Source organism: Ambystoma mexicanum, chromosome 10 (genome assembly GCF_040938575.1).
Source record: "Ambystoma mexicanum isolate Mex_15411 chromosome 10, UKY_AmexF1_1, whole genome shotgun sequence".
NCBI lineage: Eukaryota > Metazoa > Chordata > Amphibia > Caudata > Ambystomatidae > Ambystoma > Ambystoma mexicanum.
The window spans coordinates 620,461,755-620,481,856 of NC_090932.1; the positions used below are offsets into that span (position 1 = coordinate 620,461,755).

The 20,102-nt window shown below is 48.6% G+C and overlaps 1 protein-coding gene across 8 annotated transcripts in view; it reads left to right on the forward strand.

Moving 5' to 3' along the window:
* MFF (mitochondrial fission factor) overlaps positions 1-20,102 on the forward strand; it is a 532,802-nt gene that overhangs the window by 114,388 nt on the left and 398,312 nt on the right. For all 8 annotated transcript variants that reach the window (XM_069618195.1, XM_069618198.1, XM_069618199.1 and 5 more), the window contains exon 2: positions 17,567-17,627. The gene's annotated coding sequence lies outside the window, so the exon portion shown is untranslated. The remainder of the gene's footprint in view (positions 1-17,566; positions 17,628-20,102) is intronic.

A 20,102-nucleotide genomic window follows, 5' to 3' on the forward strand; every position in this document is an offset into this window, starting at 1 on the left:
CCATTGGGATTGTTAAATGTATGCAGGTGTGGGGTCATTCAGTCCAATTGCCTGACCATAGTAAAACTGCTTGACAGGACATGCCTGGCGGCTCCATACAAAGTTCTCCATAGCGCCTTTCTTTGTCTCTGTACCAGAGCGGTGTTTGGGGAGGTATGAATTAAAGAAAGTGTGCCTAACTCGTGTTGTCTCCTCCTCGTCTTGGTACTTGACTGATATGGGTCTGCTTTAACATTATAAGGCGGATATCTCACCCAAATGAGGTTGTGTCGTCCTAGTTGGTCTCTTCCTCGTCCCAGTGGTGAGGTGGTGTTTCTGGGGGGATGCTTTGACGTGAAGAAAGGGGAAAGGGATGACAGTAGCCTACCAAGGCTTGAGGTTCATTCTGAAAAGGCAATGGGGAGATACTATGTCTCACCTAAGTAGTCAGTGTATTGAATGTAGAACATAGCCATAGCATGGAATGTAGATGAATGAAGAATGCTACCAATGTAGTGATTCTAGGTGAATGTAAACATTGTACTGAATATAGGCGAATGTAGCCATTGTACTAAATCCTGTTGAATATAGAATGTAGCTCTGTTATTGAATCTAGGTGAGTGTAGAATATAGCCATTGTATGCAATGTAGAATGTGGCCAATGTACTGAATCTAGGTGAATGCAGAATATAGCCATTGCATTCAACCCAGGTGCATGTAGAATGTAGCCATTGTATTGAAGCTGGGTACATGTAGAATGTAGCCATTAAATTAAATCTAGGTAATTGTAGAAGTGTGGTGAATGCATTAAATCTAGGCAACCGCTAGAGTGTAGCCAATATATTGAAGCTTTCATACTTTATGCTTATAGAATTTAGCCAAAGGCATGGCCGTCGACCTGAACGCATCTGCTATCATACCCTACTGTAAGCCACTTTGTAAAACACCACTGCCATAAGAATGCAGATACAATTCATGACAAAAAAAGAATGGGTAGCTACATACATAATAACTATCCCGCTCTTGCATACCTCCTCTAGACTGCCTCTCACCACCCAACCACATGCCAGCTAGACATGGGTGGCTAGCAGGGATTTGGCCACCCCTTCGTATCCTTGTATTGGCCAAAATGCACACACGCATATTAGCACTTCTCCGAATTTCCCATACCTGGATTTCAGTCCCTCTGAGGCCGTTCAACCTACAGCATGTTGTGACCATACAAATGGTGAAAGGTGCTTTACAAATGACACATTACATTACAAAGTATATTGGGTTTAAAGGCAATCACATGTTACATTATACTCCAGTAAATGGAAGACAAAGGGCATTTTATCTAACACTGCACCTGGAGTCTTTGTCATATTAGGATCTCCCTTTCACTCCCATCCCTCAATTTCCTGATTTACCTTGGACAGTATATAGGGACATTCTGGAGCTCTCATGGCTCTAATTACATTTTCAAATGTGGCTTCCTATTTAGACTTCATCTGGAGACGCTGCATCACCAGGGTCCTTTTTCAGATGGCTGTCTGACACTCCATCTCCCTCTGTGATTGGCTTCTGCCATCAGGTTGCCTAAGATGGTCATCCATACGGTTTCGGCTCTTCTGCCCCAGCCATCCCCAATTTATAGAATCTTCTTAAATATTAATCTCCCAACATTCCCTCAAATCTGTGCGCATGCTATTTATAGCTTTGATTTCTCCTTAGAGCTTGTGAGTGATGTGTGCATTTCACTCCCATGACTGCAAATATAAAAGGGAAATTTCACTCTTGATGTTATGAGGCGGTATTTCATTTGTCAAATAACTCTGGATGTGAACATGCAAGTTTAATAAAATATAGATCCCTGTGTCGTCATATGTACAATTGAAGACCAACGTCGCTGTGGGGTAACTGTAATCAGAGATTATCCTTTTTTCTATTTATCTGCAAATCTTTTCAGGTGAATTTTATATGGGTTGGAAGCTATCATTTGTAGCTATAAACTGCAATATATTTTAATTGACGTGAGCTTCCTTTCTAAAGATAGTATTTTTACGAATTATTACATTTTTGTTTTCGAAATGACAGAAAGCTGTTAGTCTTCACTTACGCAAGTAGACCAGTATTGTAAATCAAATAGTCACAATGGTTACCAATTTCAGCCTGCAGATGGCAGTGCATGGGGAAATGCACTCTTTATTTTTATTTTACTGACCTAGAAAGCTCAAAAACATGTGATTTTCAAGGCAATCCACTTTCACTAGCTTTGATATTATTTCAAACGGGATTCAAGCAGGGAAATCTTACATGAACACAGTAACCAAGTCTTGGCTCCTGATCATGGTCTCCTGAATGCATTCCTAAAATGGGGGCTGCTGGAGTGAGGTGAATTTGGTTACTTGTTCAGGCATGTTCCATTTTGAGTTAAATACTATACAGTGTTATACCAAGTTAAATGAAATGTATAGCAGTGTACTATTGAACTTTGAATAAGGCCTCTGTTCTAACTTGTACTTCGCATTATTTTAGTTAAAAAGAAACCTATATTGCAAAATATGATCATTTAAAACAAATGATGGATTTGTAATAAGCAAGTTGATTTTCTTTCTATACTGGAGATCCAGGAACATGTTACCGGTGGTGAAATCCTCAAATTGTTCCTTGAGGGTTTAAGGTTCTGAATATATATGTCCTTAGGCTGGCTAAATTCTCTTGGATGAGAAAAACTCGTTTTTTTACATGTGGTGGAGTTGCCCTTCCATGTGCTGTTTTCTACTTGTCTTTACATACTAATGAGGCAATAGTTGAAAAAATACTTGATTTACATTTGTGTCTTTTAACGTATGAAATCAGGCCTTTTTGCATTGTCCTTTAGAGAATTCCCATGCAATCACAGTTCTCGTATGTTATGTTGACTTGTACCACACCCCGCTACCTCCCTGGGGCAGTCTACAGGCGCGGACGTGGTTCTGTAAGAAAGAGGACAGGGTTGGTTAGTGAGGGTAGAGGGATAGGTCCAGAACCAGGAGAAACTGGTGTCTGTGTGTGTTGGGTTGCAGATGGGTTGATTGCATGAATTTGCTTGTTATATCCATAAAGGGGTGTCCAATGCCTGGGTTGTTTGTTGTATGTGAATGTATGTTGTGTTGGGTTTGTGTGTAGTTTGGCTAGTCCTTGGGCGTGTATAGTACAATGGAGGCGTGTAGGAGGGGCGCAGGAGTGGGGTGGTTAATACATTGGGTACTGTCAAAGTTCTTCTAGGTCGCTAATCTTCATGATTCTATCTAAATGTGGCGCATGGCTAATCTTCACAAATCTAAATGTGACATATGGCTAATCTTCACACATCTATCCAGATGTGATGCATGGCTAATCTTCACAGATCTATCCAAATGATACGCATTGCTAATCTTCCCAGTATGTCTATTGTAACACATTTCCTGCCCCAAAATACATTTGGGTGCAACACATTTAGTTTCCTGCAACATACATCTAAATCCTGCATGACGTCTGCCCCCTAGTATACATGTAGATGCAACACATTTCCTTCCACAATTTAGTACAATGTGTAACTATGAAGTGTATCACATTGGCTGACTGACTATGGGGCGGGGGTGGGGGGGTTGCACAATTCAACTCCGAGGCCACGTTAGCGCTGTTTACATAGTAGTAGACGTATAAGAGTAGCTAGGTTACTGGAGCACAGTAATGGTTGTGCTTCCAGTCCGTATCTCCTTACGATGGCTCGTTCTATGATCTCCTAGATGAATAAACAAAACACATATATGTTTTAGAGTGAGCGCGTGAGCTAAATGATGACATGCAAGAGATGGTTAGAGCTACTATAAGGCATGGGTAATCGATGTCCTCCACAAATATCAGCTATAGGGAAAACTGACATAAACTTGGCTTTAGGTGAAAGTTCGCTGAAGGAATCCAAAACCAGCCAACTGCGTCCTGTGTGGAGGTAGCATGAACCTCAATGTCCCCTCCGAGGGTTTAGCATCCTCACTTGGAAGCTACAGGGAGCGCTGCAAACCCCACAGGGGAAGGAGGTTTGGGTTCATTATTTAAATGGGAAGGGGGAATTGGGGTAACGAGTAAAAGGGTTAGGGTATGTTTCGTGGATAGGTAGGGTGTGAAGAGGAAACAATGCTCCTTGGCTCCACTGCTGCTCTTCACCACTGGTATGACACACTGCACTCTCGCCGAAACTCCTGTCTTTGCATACACTCATGTGTGGTTTGGTACACATTGGGCTCAAGGATTAATGTCATCTTTAGACTCTACTCATTAGGCTCATCACAAAACAGTTACTTACATGACATTAAGTCATTGCATGCATAAGTAACATGTTATATATCTGTGGACCATTTGCATTTTTTCATGCAAAGATTAGTGTCTTTGGCACTTAGCTTTGTTTGAGTTCGGCAATGGTCGCTTGTATTCAGTGATGCTGGCTGGATCACGCTCTGTAGGAACAATCGGAGTGCTTTTCTTGTCATAGCCCCTGTTCCTTACATGTCACTCATCATAATCAATAGTCCAGCATCTGCACAAAAAGTGTCTGGGACACATAAACAGCTGTGGTTCTACGGCTTCTATGAACATAGATTGTACACAGGTAGATCTCTAAAATCCCCAGCCCTTCTGGCTGCTTCTTCTATTTGGTGCATGGGCCGGGAAGGCATGTTTTTTGGGGCGTGACCCTATTGGTGATCTGTGGTCCGGGAAGAGTAAGGAAACGCAACCACTCGGCCTGAAGTCTCGAACACAAGTGGCGCCGACGCGTGAGGGGTTCGCCTAAATTTCCTCATTGCTCAGACATTGCCTAGCTTGCACCTGCATTCATTTAGAATGGCCTTAATTTCATATACAGGATGACCCTGTACTAGATTAGGTGTGTGTGTGGTTTAACAATGCCACATGGACCACTGGCTGTATTTTTAACTGTGTGAAGATGTACTGCCATAGTTTATCATGGTGGTGATAGCAAACAGTCCTATGTATTATGGCTTCAATTCCCAGGCCCCTTTCAAATGGAAGTATTGGTTTGACACCCAAACCACATTTTCTTCCTTGGAAGTGGGTTCTATTCTTCTGTCTGCATAGCGTTTGTATGTGTTTTGCTTGTGTGAGGTTTTGCTGTACTTTGCGTACTTCTAGTCTCATGCTTCAAAGCATGGCAAGGGTAATATGCTCGGGAAGTTGGTAACATGCCTGGGTAAAACCAGTATGTACTAAAAAATTGAATGGTCTTGGTGGATGTACGTGTTGCGTTATTATACGCTAACTCGGCTAGCCTTGACCACCCCACCCATGATGCTTGTGCGTCATGCGTAAAGGAAAGTTAGTACTGCATAGATTCTTGGTATAATCTCCCAATCTGGCCATTTGTTTTTGCATGTTAACTTGTGGACAAATGGACTTCCATCCCTAGAGGTTTGCAAAAGGCACGGCAAGAGCGTGTTGTAATTTTGGCCAGACAAACCAATTTACACAATGAGGTAACCTGTGTAAATGGATTGTGCTGTAGGAAGAGATCTGCTAATTTTCCTGCTGTTGAATTCCTTTGCAGTCTATAAAGTGTTCATCTTTGTAAGGCAATACCGGTATTAATAGGTTTGCAAGCCTTTTATCAGAAGCACCTCACCATGAGGTCTAGATGTACTGTTTGCCAGGGCTCTGGAGGTCTAGGTAGAGGCATTAGTAGTCCTGATAGTCAGCTTTGCTGCTTGTGCGTGTCTTACAGTTGTGGACTTATTGTTACGTGTCTGAATTTGGTTTCGGCCACCAGAAATATAGATTCACTCATTCTTCTGTTTATCCCCGGGTGACCTGCTAGTGGTGAATCATGAGAACATTGCAACACCTGGGTTCTCGGTGCCTGGGCAGGGAGATACAGAGCAGTTCTTTGGAATGGTAAACTGTCTTTTGTAGTTATCTGTAATGCAAGATTTCTCCATTGGGTTAATTCAAGGGCCGACATAGCCCTCCCCATCAAATGAGTTGTCCACCACTGAAATGGTTCTGATGATACTCACAAATGCTACTATGCGTTTCGGCTCCTCTTTTCCTGCTTTGGTGTCCTGTGCTTGTGGGTTACCTGGAGAGCACACTTGCTTTTCTGTTCTCTGCTCCTGGTCGATACGTGACAATGAAATCCGACTGCAAAATACATTGCCGATCTCAACTGATGTGGACTCAACGTTGGTGCAGACTTGAGGAAATGCAGGCTTCTGTGGTCTGTTAAGTTACTGCTGGGCCCCCACTAGGTATTTCCACCATTTTATTGACTTTATTTATAGCAATTCTGCTATAGTGTAGTTTTGTTCTGTGGGGGTTAAATGACCAGATGCCCTCCCGCATTGCTTCACGATTGACTCCTTGAGGAACCCCCTAAGGAGGCCAGCCAATTGCAGCACCTCATCTGTGACCATTACTAGGAATGCATATTCCGACAACCAACCAGTGGACAAACCGGAGGTGGTAGAACTTGAGGCGAATGGGAGAGACCGCATTGAGGAGGCTGCTGGTCACCTGACCAGGCCCTGACATACAACTACTTTGTCCACCAGTTTTCAAGCCTTCCAGGCAGCTACTTAAGGACTCCAGGCCAGCTTCAGGCAGAAATCATTGAGGAGACTGCTGATCATGTGACTAGCCAGTGCCACTTGGCTGCTCCGCCCACCACTTGGCGCCAGTTCCTTACGCCTAGGATGGACAGACGAGGAACTCACCCATTCAGGCCTGATGGGGCCAAGGGCCAATCCTGCATATCACCTACCAAGTAGTTGCCACTACTATTCCTCTCCAAAAGACATGACCAGATGTCTGTTCCCGCCACAGCCTATTCCCACCCTCGCTAGGGTTCGAATGGCCAGTCGCTCTGGGCAGCCCCGTCAAGTTAACCTAGCGAACCTCGTCAATATCGCTGTTGCCCCCATGAAGCACCCACGGACCATACGCCCTCTCATGCTGATCGGTGCTCACTCCGCAGAAATCACTGACTTCATCTCGTACAACCTTAACATCCTCTTCATCACCGATTGATTCCCCCTTCTTCAAATCCCCCCCCACCTCTCTCCCCTCTGTTCTTGACATTCTCCAAACCCAAGGCTGCTGCATCCCACATGCCGACTGGCTAGGGGTGGGAGGCGGAGTGGCAATAATCCACAGGAGTGATTTGCCATGCTGCATCATCCACTCACCCATAACAAGCTTGTTCGAATCCCTCGACTGCCAGTTCCCTGAACTCTCACAAGAATCTACCTCATTTACAGACCACCTCACAGGAGTCACTCTATCGTGGATGACGTCTCCAACTTACTATCCTCTGATCCTCTGCCAGATTTGCATACACCAATAATGTCGTTCTTGAAGATTTTCATTTACACTTGCCTTCCTCAAACCTATGAGATCATCCCTTCCTCCATCATTAAACAATTGATGGGGCCGGCGTTCAATGCATTCCTCAGCATCATTGATGCATGGATCGGAATAAGGATTTGAATAGCAGGCGCTAAAAGCAGCTCCTGTATAGTCACCATTATGCAGTAAGCAGGAGCTACCTCTTGGCAACCAGAAGCTGTTCTATAGTGTTACACAAATGTAACTCCTGTAAAAGATACAAACTATACCTTATATGAACAATTGTGCTTTAAATATCTTCTAAAGCCGTCTAGTGCTCATTTATCAGGGTTCCAAATTGCCAGGAGCTAATAGCTCCTAGCAATTTCAAACCCTTTTAATGCCTCCCTCACCGAATTATCATTCCCAGACCCCCTCAAGAATGGTCTCATATGACCTCCTTTGAAAATAAATGACCCTAAACTCAGATGAACTGGCCAACTACAGGCCTGCTATGAACCTACTGTTTATCAAAAATCTTGGAAAGAGTACACCTCATACTCGTAAATGGTTATCAGGCGGGGTTACGCCCCAAGTGTAGCATCGAGACGTCCTCCATCCTGGTGGTGGATGATGCCCTCAAAATCATAGATGAGGGTGTGTCATGCCTACTCGTTCTCCTTGAGCTCTCATCTGCATTTAACAGAATTGAACACTGCATACTCCTCTCTGCCTCGCTGACAGGATGGGATTCTCTGGCACTGTCCTGAATTGGTTTTCCTCCTACCTCTTGAGTAGACTGCAGGCCATCCAGATAAACCGTGTTCATACTGACTCCCAATCCGTGCCCCCAAGCGCCATCCTCTTGCCAATCCTTGTTAACCTTTATATGGAGCAACTGGGCATACTCCTCAAAGACCCTGATATAGCCATCAATCAGTATGTGGACGATCGTCAGTTGCACATGAGTAGAAAGGCCATAGGAAAATGGCCGTGTTTGTGATTAGTTAGCCATCATCCAGTCCTGGTAGTCGACTGCCTACCTCAAACTTAACCCCTCCAAGACTGAATTCATCATCATCATCATCCACCCACCGATAAACACTAACTTGTCAAAACAATGGCTTAGTGATGAGTGTTTCAAAGGATTTGATCAGCAACTCTCTGATTCAGCAAAATCCTTAACACCATTGGCAGCAGCCTCTCCTTCTAGAAACAAATAACCAAGAAGACCTAAACAGCCTCCCTCCAAATCTACACCCTCTGCAAAATCAATTCCTTTATTCTGATGCTGGAATTTGTAGTGCAGACCCTTATTGTCTCGCACATCGACAGGGCAAATAACCTGCTGACTGGGCTCCCAGCAACTCGCTTGGCTCCCCTAAAAACAGTCTACTAGGCCACAGCACTTCTTATTGTGGGCACAGGGAAATTTGACTACTGAATCACCCCGTTCCTATGCAAACTGCATTGGCTTCCTAACCAAGCCAGGATACTGTTCAAGACTGCATGTATCGTCTACAAAGCAGTCACAAGTCGCGCGCCTGGTGGCCAAGCTCTACATTTCTGGTAGCACAATGCTCCCCGTGCAGCAACCAGCTTGAATCCCAACTCATCTGCACCCACCCTCTGGAACTAATTCCTGGTACCGGCTCAGAATGCCCCCACAATTCTTCAATTTCACTAATCACTCAATGTGGCTTTTTCAACACCTGACCAAGGCCTAATCCCAATGGACGCACAGACTGCAACTCCCAGTACTGCACTACTGTTCAAAGACACCAGTCCAAACGCTCTCTCTCACGCTCTCTCTCACGCTCTCTCTCACGCTCTCTCTCACGCTCTCTCTCACGCTCTCTCTCACGCTCTCTCTCACGCTCTCTCTCACGCTCTCTCTCACGCTCTCTCTCACGCTCACTCTCACACTCTCTCACACTCTCTCACACTCTCTCACACTCTCTCACACTCTCTCACTCCTCCACCAGCATTAGAACTGCCAATGCCTTACCATTGACTGCTTGGTATAACCTAGAACTGTGGCCTAAAGCAAATACAATTCTTAGGAGACCTACCAGATTATCTGCAGAAGGAACCCAAAGTAATTTTCAATAAACTTGAAACGATGTCTGACCATGCCTGCTGTTGATGCGGCAGATGCAGGGTTCAGACAATTAGTCCATGGGGCTGTACTCCAGTCTTAAGTTTTTCACCTTCATCCATGTATTGATGACACTTGAAGGGTATTTAATCAGACACCATACACTGCACAAACTATCAGTTTTCTACAAGACCAGAATACGGCATAATGTAACAGTATCACATTTTGCGATGGAAACCCACTATAATTGCTTTTCATTTTATTGAATGAGTTGCAGAAACTGCAACATGAATCGCAGGTCGGTAATGCCCTGCTGATTGGGCCTAGAAGATGCGAAGAGCAGATTTCAGTACCACCGTTGCATGGGTCACACCATTGCCTGAGAAAATCCCAGCTGTTTCAGGTCTGTGCGGGAATACAAGTCGCTCCTGGGTGTAATTTTCTCCTGCATATTGTTGGTACCTCATTGCAGACTGACACTGTGCCCCAATAGGCACCAGCAATGGGCTTTTAGAAGGATTTCCCCCAGTTAAACACCCGCCCCCGCCACAACCTACCCTCCCATTTCCCCCTTCCCCCTGCGCCCCCACCATTCTTTGCACTGGTGGATCAAGCAGAGCAGTTTACAAGAATGCTTTTCAGGCACCCACGTTCACACCCAGGACGAATAGGCTATGGGGCTCAGTTGAACCATCTCCAAGTGAAGGAGCGAGTCCAAACTACATGTCAATCGTATTCAGAATAGGGCTGCAAGACTTATCCTTGGCCTAAAGTACAGGGACCGTATCTCTTCAGCCCTAAAGTCTCTCCACTGGGTTCCGGTTGCTGCAAGGATCAAATTAAAATCCCTCTGCATCATACGTAAGGCTGTCTGGGACTGGAAACTGCGCTTTCTCCAGCATGGGGTCTGGCATGGATTCACATGCTCATGAATATTCCCCGTCGTCAGGCTGGGAATCCTCAGTAAAGAAAAAACCAGTATCAGTTTCGTTTCTGATCTGTCTTTCGTAGTAATAACCAATCACTGGTCTCTGCGTCATACTGACCACAGCCAATGACTGCCCTCTACCTAAGCACCGCCTCTGGCAGCCATCTTCAGATTTGGAAGCACGTGAAGTGGCAGTATGACCAAGTGAAGAGCCGCAGAGGGGTAGGCGGGAGGGTTCGCATGTGAATCCATGCCAGACCCATGCTGGAGAACAACAGTTACAGGTAAGTAACTTGTTCCTTCTCCAGCATGGGGTCTGGCATGGATTCACATGCTCATGAATAAAGAATACATAGCAGTACACACATGCACAACCACGGGAGGTGGCAAGGCTCAACATTAAGCATTACATAAACTCAACATTAAGCATCTTACCTCCTCACCAGGCTCACCTCAGGCGAAGAGGTTGCGCAGCACTGCTTGGCCGACCCTGGACTCCTCCCTGGAATCCCGGTCGACGCAGTAGAATTTCGTGAAGGTGTGCGTCGACCTCCACGTAGCAGCCCTGCATACGTCCAGCAGGGGCACACCAGATAGGAACGCCGTGGTAGCTGCGATCGCTCTGGTGGAATGGGCTCTCGGACGGCCAGGCAGCGGTCGGTTTGCCAACCGATGACAGTACATGATACAACCGGAGAGCCATCTGGAAATGGAAGCTTTCGAGAGAGCCTTCCCCTGATTGACAGGTCCAAAGTTCACAAAGAGTTGTGACGTCTTCCGAAAACACTTCGTGCTGTCTACGTAGAACTTCAGCGCTCTAGCCACATCCAGCGAGTGCAAAGTCCTCTCAGCCGGCGACGAAGGCGACGGGAAGAACACAGGCAACACCAAGGGTTCGTTGAGATGGAAGTCCGACGGCACCTTGGGCATGAAGGAGGGGTGCGTCCTGAGCACTACCCTCGTGTCGTGGAAAGTCAAGTACGGGGCCTTGCAGGAAAGGGCCTGGATCTCTCCCACTCGTCGTGCGGAGGTGATGGCCACAAGAAAAGCTGTTTTCCACGATAGAAACTTCAACGGGGCCGAGTGCAGAGGCTCGAACGGAGGTCCCATGAGCTTGGTCAGCACCACGTTGAGCTCCCACGCCGGGGCCGGAGCCTTCACCGGCGGGAACGATCTGAACAGTCCCTTCATGAACTCTTTCACCAGACGATGAGACCACAAGGACGTCCGCCCCGTGGTTCTGGTGTATCGGGAGATCGCAGCAAGATGAATCTTGATGGACGCGTGTGCCAGACCAGCTTTGGCCAGCGTCAGCAGGTACGGCAGTACTTGGGGAGCCGTAATCCGTAGAGGGTTAATCTTCTGTGCGTGGCACCAGACAGAGAACCTCTTCCATTTGTGTCCGTAGCATTTAAGAGTCGAGGACGCCCTGGCCTTTGCAAGAACCTCTCTGCAATCGGCCGGTATGTCGTATCCTCCAAACTCTAGCGCTGCAGGAGCCAGGCCTGCAAGTTCAGCGACTTCGGGTCGTGGTGGAGGATGGCGCCTCCTTCCCTGGAGAGTAGATCCGCGTCCGCCGGCAGCTTGATCGGCGGGGACGCTGACAAGTCCAGAAGGTCCGGGAACCATATCTGCCTCGGCCACGCAGGTGCGACGAGGATCATCCTGCACCGTGACCTCTTGAGCTGGTTGACGAGCCGGATTAGCAGAGGCAAGGGAGGGAACGCGTAGAGGAACAGGCCCTCCCAGGGGAACGAGAAAGCATCGCCCATGCTCCTCGTCTGGGGAAACCTGCTGGCGAACCTCCGGCACTTGGTGTTCGTCGCCGTCGCGAACAGGTCGATCTGGGGTGTGCCCCACCGTCGGAAGAGGCGATCCACCAGATCCTGCCGTAGTTCCCACTCGTGGCACGAGCGCAGCTCCCTGCTGAGTGAGTCGGCGATCGTGTTTTTTATCCCTGCCAGATGAAACGGCACCAGAAAAATCCCTTGGGCGACGGCCCAATGCCACAGGTCCTGCGCCTCCTTGGACAGCGCTGGGGACCTGGTTCCGCCCTGTTTCCTGATGTAAAACATGGTGGTGGTGTTGTCGGTGAAGATCCTCACCACCTTGCCCTTGAGGGACGGAAGGAAGGACCTGAGGGCCCAAAACACTGCACGGAGCTCCAGGACGTTGATATGCAGGGACTTCTCCGTCGGGAGCCAGAGTCCCCTTGCGTGCAGATTTTCGGTGTGCGCTCCCCACCCTTCCAGGGAGGCATCCGTGGTCACAGTCTCCTGGTGGGCTGGGGTCTGGAAGTCCATGCCCGCCGTCAGATGCGCGCGGGTGCCCCACCACCGTATCGCTCGTCGGAAACTCTCGTCGAGCTTGATCCTTTCCTCGAAGCTGCCCGTCGTCTGGATCCAGCACGCATCCAGGAATTCTTGCAAAGGGCGCATCCGGAGCCTGCACATGGGAATGAGGTAGATGCAGGAAGACATCATCCCGAGGAGGGACTTGATGGACCTCACCTTGGCCGCGTCGGCCACCAACATCCGTTGCACCTTGCCCAAGATGGTCCTGGTCCTCTCCTCCGACGGGGAGGCCAGAAGGGACACTGTGTCGAGCCTCGCTCCCAGAAACAGTGCGACTTGCGCGGGCACCAGGTGGGATTTGGCGTAGTTCACGGAGAATCCCAGGTCCGTGAGGAGTTGGACGGTCCTTGCCGTGTGGACCACGGCGAGCTCCCTCGTCTTGGCGCGGATGAGCCAGTCGTCCAGGTAGGGGTAGACGTGAATCCCCTCGCGGCGCAGCTGCGCCGCCACCGGTGCGAGGCACTTGGTGAATACCCTGGGTGCCGACCGTAGTCCGAAGGGAAGGGCTTTGAACTGGTAATGACGCCCTTGGACCACGAATCTGAGGAATTTTCGGTGCCCCTTTAGGATGGGAATGTGGAAGTAGGCATCCTCCAAATCCAACGACGATAGGAAGTCTCCTTCCTCCAGCTGACCCAGGACGTGCTGGAGGGTGACCATCCGGAACTTCTGCGCCTTGATGAACTTGTTCAGACGTCGCAGGTCTAGGATGGGGCGCCATCCTCCCGTCTTCTTCTTCACGAGGAAGTATCGCGAGTAGACTCCGGAGCCCCGAAGCCTCTTTGGGACGAGTTCGATGGCGCCCTTTCTGAGCATCGCCTTTACCTCCAGGAGAAGTTGAGGGACGTGAAGTTCTTTCCTGGCCACGGGGGGGACGCGCGGGCACCTTCTTTGAAACTCGAGCGCGTGGCCCCGGGCCAGGGCGTCCAGCACCCAACGGTCGGTGGAGATGGACTCCCACACGCTGACGAAGCCCGCCAGCCGGCCTCCCACCGGGGTGCTTCGGTGGGGGCCCGACCCCACGGCCGGTTCAATCCTGCTTGGATGCGGCCTTGCCGCCTTGACCTCCTTGGCGACGACGGCGGGGTCCGCTAGACTTGCCTCGTCCTCTGTAGGCCTCTTGCGACGACGAGCGGGCCGCTTGACGGTAGGAAGCGAAACCGCCGCCGGAACCTTTGGAGGCGCCCTTGCCTCCGCCGCTCCAAAAGGGCGTTCGTCGTTCCTGCAGGACTCCAAGGGCCCTGGCCGTCTCAGTATCCGCCTTGATGGCCTGAAGGGAATCGTCCACTGTCTTCCCAAACAGGTTGTTCCCGTCGAAGGGCATGTCCAGGACTCTGGTCTGGACGTCCTGCCGAAAGTCTGTAGCTTTGAGCCATCCACGACGTCGAAGGCAAACGCCGTTGCCCAGCTGGCGGAACCCAGTGTCGGCGATGTCCGTCGCCACGGTGATGGCGTGGTCCGACGCCACCTCACCTTCCTGCAGGATCTCAAGGGCCTCCGCCCTCTTGTCGTCCGGCAGAAAATCCAGCAGGGGAGCTATCTTGTACCAGAGCTCCCTGTCGTAGCGGGCCACGATAGCCAAGGCGTTGGCCGCTTTAATCGTCGTCGCTGCCGACGAGATGACTCTACGTCCCATAGCATCCAATTTCTTTCCCTCGCCGTCCGGCGGGGAAGTTGATGTGGAGGCCGCACCCCCCCCCCGCTTTCTTCCTGGCTGCCGCGGAGACGACGGAGTCCGGGGTAGGCTGCGCCCGGAGGCATAGGGGGGCCGTGTCCGGGACCCGGTACTTTTTCTCGTACCGGTCTCTTCTAGCTGGCGTCGTGGAAGGGTTCTTGAGGAGGGAAAGGCCCTCATCCCAAATGTCGTCCAACAGAGGCACTGCGAGGACCGTCTTCCTCTTGGCCTCGCGCCGCTGATAAAGGAAGCCTTCCTTTTTCTTCTCCTCAGGGCAGAGTTGGAAAAGCTCGGAAGCCCTGGAGATCATGGAGTGGAAAGATCCGATCTCGTCGGGCGGAGAAGCCCTGGTGGGAGGCGACGACGGAAAATCCTCGTCGTATGCCTCGTCGTCCGTACCCGTCGCTGCCGTGTCAGTCCCCGTATCATCCCCTCGGGTGGACGGGGAGGAGGGCTGGACGGGGCGCGACGGTTGAAAAGGAGGTGGTGGATGGATCCTTCTTTTCTTGGTGGGGGGAACACCAGAAGGTCCCGGTTCTGGATCCCCCGACGGGAGAGGTTCCTCCGTCGGTAACGGTAGCCTCGTCCTTATCTCGGAGCATAAGGACTGTATGGCCAACAAAATGGCCGCCGAGTTGTCTTGCGGCGCTGGCAGAGGGGAATCCGACGGGCGAGCAGGGGCCCCGTCGGTATCCTCGACGATGTCGTCGTCGTCACCTGCGTCGGGGTCCATTCCGACGGGCTGGCCTTCTTCCACGCCTAGGCCGTGGCTTAAGACCTCGATCAGCTCCTCTTCTGAGGTTGAGGCCGAATCTACGACGACGCCCTGCCCCCCCTTCTTCTTCCCCACGGAGGGTTTCACGGGGGTCCTATCGATTGGCACAAAGGAAGACTCCCTCCGCGGAGGCAGGGAGATTCTGGGCCCTGAGGTCGCCACCACTGGTGTAGCCACCACAGGCTGAGCCAGGGCCGCCGCGACCGTTTCGATAGAGGGCTTGGTCGGATGGATCAAGGCCTTCACCACCTTAGGTGCGCTCACCGCCTTATCCTTGAGGGAGGGGGCACTGCCACGCTCCTCCTCTGCCTTAGAGCTCGACCGGGGCCTCTCCAGGAGCTTCGCCGGGTGCTCGGCCTTCCTCTTACCCGACCCAGAGCGTTGGCTCGTGGTTGATGGTGCCGGGGAGGGTGCGCCCTGCCTGGCGCCCGTAGAGCCCGACCGTTCGGCGCTCCCGGTGCCAGCGGACTCGCGGTGCTTGGCCTTATGTTGGGCCCCCGTCGCCGGGGCGCCCTCAAAGGTCTTAGAAGACCGCTCGGATTTCTTCTTCTTCTCGCCAGACGGGCTCTTACCCTCCAGCCAGTTGGCGAGACGTTGATGGCGGTCCTTCATGGTCCGTTCCGACATGTTGCCGCAAAACGCACAGTCCTTCTCCACGTGCGTCTTGTCCTCATGAAGGCAGTAAAGGCAGAAAGAGTGTTCGTCCTCCTTGAAGACGTTCTGCAGCTGGCATCCAGGGCAGACCCTGAACAGCTTTCCGGGCGTCGAGCTTCCCTTCTCCTGGGCCATCTCCGAGACCGGGCCTGAGAAGCTTCTGGAGTCCTCCGAAGTGTAGCTCGACGAAATCTTCACCCTTGAGGGGCACAGATGAATCCGACACGGGTCCCCGTTGATCGGATGTAGGATCGGTGGAGCTTGAGGCTCTTTTGACCGAAAGAATCGAAGTTTTTTGTGAAAAAGCGCGAAAAATAGCACTAACGCTCGAGAGCAATAGCACGAGGATCCCAACACATGAACGTGCGGTAAAAATCTGAAGATGGCTGCCAGAGGCGGTGCTTAGGTAGAGGGCAGTCATTGGCTGTGGTCAGTATGACGCAGAGACCAGTGATTGGTTATTACTACGAAAGACAGATCAGAAACGAAACTGATACTGGTTTTTTCTTTACCGAGGATTCCCAGCCTGACGACGGGGAATATTCATGAGCATGTGAATCCATGCCAGACCCATGCTGGAGAACAACAGTTACAGGTAAGTAACTTGTTCCATCTACAATTTGCTCTCACCAAATACTCTCCCTCCAGATCTTTACACTCCTCCTGCTCCCTCCTCTGGAACAGCCTCCCCCTTCCTCTCCGTCATAAGCTGGATCTCCTCACATTCCAGAAGCTCCTCAAGACTTTACTCTTCACCTCCTCCTAGTGGGACCACCTATTTCTTATTCATCTGTTTTATTCTATTTGCATTTTTGTTCCAATGTTCCCTCCCAGTTTGCCCTGTGGGTGCTTTGAAACACAATTTCTCGATGTATAAGCGCTTTACAAATGCACAATAAATAAATAAATGTTGTGGAACTGCATGCAATCACGTGGACCCTGAAGTCTTTTCAGCCCATTCTTCAGGAGAGGACGACAGTAACAGTGTAGGCTGACAACACCACGTTCATGCGTTTCACAATTACCTAGGCAGCACAAGGTTGTTCTACTATTGACACAAGCTTCAACCTCTGTGAGAATGGGCCCTGAAGGAGAACCTTCAAGGTGCAGCCCCTGATAGGAAAGACCACATTCTGGCAGATCGCCTCAGCAGGGAATCATCCATGTCCATGAATGGCTAACTGGGTTATACAGAACTACAGGGTGTTTGTGATGGAGGTGTCCTGCACACTTGTCTATTCACAAAGAAGATCAATGCCAAGTTTCTGCTGTCCCCAAGCAGGGTCTGGAATTGTCAGGAAATACATTTGGCATACCATGGCAACGGTATGTTTCTTTATGCCTTTCCCTTCCTCTTTACGCTTATACCTAGAGTAATCGGGCAACTGCAGGAGCAACCTTGCAAAATGATTCTCATAGCTACTGCGTGATAAAGACATAGGATACCCATCCTATTGTGGATATTGGATTCTGAGCCCACACAACAGGAAAATCGGATACGGGATCACAAACCAGGATCCCTTTCTTTCACATCATGGTTTATGAACAATGCAGGTGCATGCATTTAAATTTGTTTGATGGGTGTATGGTGGTCCTATACCTTATGGTAAATGTATAGCCTGTGTTGGTGCTTCCCAAGATTTATTTTAAATCGCTCTCTTGAAGCTTGGTGACATGGATATGGTTGTTTAAGCTTAATTTAGAATCTTTCTCCATTGTTTCACATTGTAATCTTTTTTTTGTTTTTGTTTTTTAAATCGAAAAGGGAAGAAGGTCAAGACTTTTGATGATTTCAATGTAGCTCTTTCAACTGTGGATTCCTGACGGTAAGCATTGCATATTAAGTCTTTTTGAAACGCTCACTCTGGAAGTTAAACGTTGTTGCTGCTTGTTATATGGTGTGGCGTTACCGTGCAAATGTCAAATGAGGGCCAGGTTTGTGTTTGAGGTGGCTTTATTAAGTATTTTTGATTCGGGGTTTTGGGTTGGAAAATGCCTACAGAAACGATGGAATAAAGTAGAAATCAAACCGTGCCAATAGTGGGATAGCATAAAGGTAGGTTTTCCAGCTGCTCCCTGCAGCTAAGGGTGTGATGTTACTCCAACTTGAAACTGTCAAAGCCTAATCTTATAGGTCTCTGCCCCTCCAGGGACACCCCCTATACTAATGAGCAAAATCCAAAGGTGACGGCCAACAGAAAAGTTACAGCATATTCCTAACAATTTTTTTATCACTCTGACTAACCTTATACTTCCGGAGAAATGGTCTAAAATCGGGCTAACATAAGTGTTCGTAAACGTCCTCTATCAACTCTAAAACAACAAACACAATATTTTCCCGGGAAGCTCCCCCGAGGTAGTACTTGTGGTTTGGACCTCTCCACTGTCTCTTCTATTTCTTAACATACAACTCTCTGAGTGGATGTCTCCATGTTTTCTGTTTCTTTTGAGCACAGAATCCTCTTCGACCTCTCAATGTTTTCTTGTCTTCTCAGATCAAAGTTCTTTTAGAGCTCTGCACAGTCTCTTAACTCCACACTCAATTCTTTCAGACTTCCCTTTGGTCTCTAATGCTTTCAAAATAAACATTTCTCACATTTTTCTTGAACAATTCTCTGACCTTGCAAGCTTGTGAGTTGTGTACTAATGTGTTTTTCACTCATGAGTCTTCACCCATGTATCCAGCACTTGTTACAAACTCTTGAATATTGTTGCTGTTTGTCATAATGCACTAATTTCCCTTTCAAGAGATTGATTAGCCATTATTTTATTTCATAACAAACTACTGTATTGCCTTGATTGTTGTTATCCATTCATTATTCTTGTCTAACCACACTGATTTCTCACTAAGCTTCTCATGACAAACTGAATTGCCTGCACGTGTTTCGACCTGCTAGTCTTTTTGAAGGCCGTTGGTCTCATCAGTACATTGGACCTTATAACAAGTTTGGCGGTGCAGTAAACAAGTGGTTACAGAACTACTGCCATTTTTACCACACCGCTGAATTCTGAGTTTGAAGTGGAGTATTTACCTCCAGCATTATCCAGGAGGTAAATACTCCACTTTAAAACCAAAAAGTGGTGTAATTACCACTCATGGTAATTCTGCCAAAATCCCCATGGAGTTTGATGGACTCAAGAAGTGGGTACCACCACTTGTAATCTCGTGGTAAAGCCACAGGAGCAAGTGATGGTAACGGTAACCGTATTTGGCATGGTTACCGGCAAACTCTGAATGAGGCCCATTGAGCCTAATCTATGTAATGACATTATGTATAAACCATAAAAAGATAATTTGTGACATGTGCATGAGTTATGAATGTTTCAAAATCAATTGTGGTACATATACCAAATAAGCATCATTCTGCATAAAACACAATGTTGGTACAAAAAACAAGTAATTAAATGCAAGGGATTTATAAAAATATTAGATCAGTAATTTGTTTAATTATCTCTGTTCACATTTGTTTATGTAATGGTCCGCTTATCCACTTGATTACGTAGGCTTACAGCACAGGGTGTCTTGCCTCTATTAAAGACACAGAGGTGAGCATTATGCGTATCTTCTTTATTTACTACATCAGGGTTCGAAATTGAGATTCGATGAGCAGGAGCTAAAACTAACTCCTGGGTGTTGGGCATCATCCAGTAGGCAGGACCTACTGCTCGGGAGCCAGGAGCTACCAAAGATGTTCCTTTAACTTTGTGTCCAGTTTGTATGAACCATTGTGTTTAAATGTATATTAGATGTGTTCTAATTCTATACTTGGTTAATGTCACATTTACATGTTTGGAAAGCACAAGTAGCTCCTGGTAGCGATTGGTTTCATGCTATCCAGGCTCTACCGTGCTAGAAGCAGGAGCTAAATAGCTCCCAGCTCCCCTCAATTTCAATTACTGATGCCTAAAGCCAGCACGGTGGACGCCCCACATGACGAGGACAACATGTCTGACATCTTTGAACCCAAAACGCTTAGACACCCCACCTCGACAGACTGGATACCTTCTCCCAGGGTTGCACTGTATATGTCGCAGAATATGCGCAGGCCCCCAGTTTTCGCTTGAAAGAAGAATATCCCAGAGCTACCGAGGAAAGTAGCCAAGACCCCCAAACTAGATCCGAAGATGCTCACCTCTGTGACTAAAGTGAGCAAAGATGCAAGGAAAGACATGGATCAAGCTTGGAAATCCTGCAAGGACAAGGTCCTCGACCTAGCTAGGCCCACAGCTAAGATAATGGACCTTGCGAGAGAGCGAAAGCTACTGAAGAGCCAGTTAACGCACAGGTGCTGGCAAACGTG